Consider the following 3,967-nt stretch of genomic DNA (forward strand, 5'->3'; position numbering starts at 1 on the left):
CCAGACTCTGACAAGTTGGTAACCAGTGCAAAAGGAACCTGCTTTACATGCTCCTACCATCTCATCGTTAAGTTTATGCCTTTTTCTCTTGAAACTGACTGGATCTTTGTGTCTTCCTCAACCAATAGAATATGGTAAAAGCAACATTCTCCTCACTTCTGGGCCCAGCCTCGGAAACTCACAGCTTTCACTTTTTACCTTTTGAGACACTCACCTCTGGAGATCTGTGCTCCCATTTAAGAGGATCAAGGCCGCCATGTTGTGAGGAAGCCCAGGCCACACAGAGAGGCTGAGTGCAGATATCCTGACTGACAGCCCCAGTAGAGATCTGAGCTGACAACCAACATTAACCACCTGGCATGTGAATGAAGTTGTTTCAGGAAGATTCTTGCCCCAAGACTGAGACCTCCTGAATGAGGACTCAGTCATCATGTAAGCAGAGACAAGCAGTCCCTGCTGTGCCCTTTCCCAGTTTCTGAGCCACAGAAATTGTGAGCATAACAGAGTGGTTGTTTTAAGCCACTCAGTTTTGGTTAACGTGTTATGTAACGGAAGATAACTGGAAGAGTGTGTGTGTGCGTGCGTGTGTGTGTGTGTGTGTGTGTGTGAAGAATAGTTTCCAAAGAATCAGAAGGAGGATGGGGAAGCACACTAGGCAAACAGGCACTGGGTCTTACACCTGAAGAACCTATGGTCACTGCTATTTTGAAATGTACCAACTTTCATTACTAGGAGGAGTGATTGTGCCATCCAGGCAATGTAGAAATAGGTATGTTCCAGGTACAGAGCCTCACTTGCCCAGTTGGCTTGCCAGAGCATTAAAGCATTTATCAGGTTCTTCTGCATATACCCTCTTCTTCTTTTATCCAGTGGGTTGGCTGCTCCTCCAAGTTAGGTCTCCATTCTACCCAAGTTCAGGGGCCACTTGTCACCTAGGCTTCCTGGTAAGTGGTGCCCCTTGAGCTGAGCTGTGCCATGTCCATGGCATTGGCCTAAGTTCCCCATGCCTTTCACCTGCCAGACCCACCCCAGCCATTCTGGCAGCCCTTCCATGGGCTCTTCTCCACTCCCTCCTCCCCCAGCAACTTCTGGACCCTGACCCAGGAATACTCTCAACTCTGCTCCTCTTTTCTAGGCTGTTCCTTCCTTCCAGGCTCTCCAGAGCTGCCCTTCCTCTGCAGTCTTTCTCTCCTCCTTTCTGAATGCTTAGATTCTCAAGAAGGGTCCAGTTTCTCCATCCTCCTTTTCCCAGATCATCAACCCACAGGAAGAAATGAAGATCCCCCTAGGCAGGTGGCACAGCACTGCGGGTAAGACAGTCCGTGTCAGACCACCTGGCTCAAACTCCCGGCTTCGCCACCTGCCAGCTGCGTGTCCTTCAGCACTTTTGCCGATCTCCTATCGTCTCATTGTCCTGTCTGTAAAAGAGAGATAACCATAGAGCCTGCCTTGTGAGGTTGTTAGGATTAAACGAGATAACCCAGGTAAAGAACTCAGCACTTTGCTCATGTTAATTCAAATGAGACAAAGGTTCTCAAACTCCTTGTTTAAATAAGAATTCTAACAGAGACCTGGGTATTTTTTTTTCACCTCATTCCTGCCGAGAGAAGGCAGTGCCCACCCTCTCTGGTTTTACAAAGACTACTCACAAGTATGTATACCTTTCAGAAAACAGGAATGTCCATTTAAATACTATTACCAGAGTAATCAATTATTAGGACAATCAAACAGAATTATGGAGTTTTTTATTATTTTTTTTTTGAGACGGAGTCTGGCTCTGTCGCCCAGGCTGGAGTGCAGTGGCCGGATCTCAGCTCACTGCAAGCTCCACCTCCCGGGTTTACGCCATTCTCCTGCCTCAGCCTCCCAGGTAGTTGGGACTACAGGCGCCCGCCACCTTGCCCGGCTAGTTTTTTTTTTTTGTATTTTTTAGTAGAGACGGGGTTTCACCGTGTTAGCCAGGATGGTCTCAATCTCCTGACCTCAGGATCCGCCCGTCTCGGCCTCCCAAAGTGCTGGGATTACAGGCTTGAGCCACCGCGCCCGGCCAAATTATGGAGTTTTTTAAGGAGTAAAAGGTATTTACCATTGATCATTGCAACTATTCTGAAGTCTCGGATTTATAAGGATGGATTTTTTGATGCAGACCAGAAAGTGTTTTCCTGTAGCTGCGGGGAGAGTGGAGATGTTTTCTAACATCTTATCTTGCTGAGATTTCTTTCTCCAGCGGTTATTAAGGATCCGTGGTTTTAAGACCAAATATTGAAATTCTATTAGTGAGCACTGAGGGGGGAAAAAGCAGCCTGAGGAGGTCAAAACTCAGCATGTAAAGGAGAAAAAGGCAGAAGAGTGTTGCTGAGTGAAACGTGCGGTGTTTCATCACTTCTCTTTCTACGGAGTGAATAACAACATTCAGTACCTGTCAGGTATTGTTTTGGTCTTTGTTCTTATGACACGTAACCTGACTAAAACCCGGGTCCACACGGTCAGTGTCACACGAAGACACATGGTCCAACCACCAAAAAGTTAATGAAAATTATTTCAAAGTCTTCCACTGCATCTCTCAAACCTCTGGAGGCGGCGCATAGTCAGAGAAACTTCCCCACTGCCTCGTCCTCTCCCACCCACTTTCCTCTCACTTTGCAGAGTCCTCTAGTACCTCCTTCCTCCAAAACCCCCCTAGCCCTGGCTTCATCTCAGCCCTAGATTTTCCTGTTACTCCCCCTATTCTACATCCCAGAGAGCCAAAGAGCCAGTTTCATCTTAACAGCAGGGCCCTCCCTGGAGGTGGAAGGGGGACTGGGGAGTCTGGAAGAACTGAATGGGCCATGCCAGAGCCCTCTTTAGCAAGCAGGGGAAGGGACAGGCTGGGGACACTCCCAGATGAGTCCTTTCTGTCCTGTCACTCATCAGTGTGACAAGGACACTCAGTGGCCTCCATCCCCTTTCTACCTGGCAGCATCAGCATCTCTACTTTAACATTTGCATCACCCAACCCCAGCCCACCCACGGCTGCAGCCAGTCACAGAGTTGGGGGAGTGGGTGCAGGAGAAAGAAGCTTTTTGCTCCTCCCAGCCTGGGCTGTCCACAGCACCAGGAAAACAACCCAAAGATGCTTCCCCTCTCAATCCACAGTCTTGCTGCCAGCCCTACTACCAACTCCCAGGGCAAATTGCAATGAGTCCTTGCAGCCTCCACTTTCTCACCGGCCTGCACTGTCTGGCTCAGATCCATGGGAGGCTCCAACAAGGTAGTAACTCAGAAGTCTCTCTTCTCCTTTCCTGAACCAGAGATCTCCTCCCCTGCTACCTACATGCTCCCAACATGCCTACCATTCAGCTTTCTCCTTTGGTTTAAGAAATTGCCTCTGAAATGTTCCCTGAGAGCAGCAAGCCTCCAGCACTGACTGTGAGCTTCTTGACCACAGGGACTTTGTCTAGCACACAGTAGGTGCTCAATAAATATTAGTCAATGAATAGATTAGTGCTCATGATGCAAGCACGTAGATTAGTTCAGACCATGTTACTAGCTGACACCTGGCAGAGAGTCAGCTTTTGAAGGAACGGGATGCAAAGATTACTCATTCATCCAGTTAGTAATACTAATTAAAACTTCATGTTAGGACTTGTGCAGGGCACTGGGGTGCAGGAGAAAAGGGCAGGAACCATCCCTGCCCCTGTAGGGATGAAAGAAGCTGCCCCAGTTTGACAATCAGGACATCCCTTGCCCCCCACTCCCCAGAACAGAACTCATCCGGCCCCCTGGGCTTCTTCCCTAGAGAAACAGCTCTCTCCAGGCCCCCCGCTGTACCCCACCCCATCCTATCTCTTCACTCATCCCCCAAGCCCCGCCCCAGAGGTGCAGCGATAAGCTCACACAAGAAGGGAAGACCAGAGGTGAGGAGGCAGGAGTCACTGAGAATGGTCATTATCAGTTTAGACAAGCGCCAGGGCCTCCAGCCCCAGCT

This window comes from Macaca thibetana, chromosome 1, assembly GCF_024542745.1.
Source record: "Macaca thibetana thibetana isolate TM-01 chromosome 1, ASM2454274v1, whole genome shotgun sequence".
Classification (NCBI taxonomy): Eukaryota; Metazoa; Chordata; class Mammalia; order Primates; family Cercopithecidae; genus Macaca; species Macaca thibetana.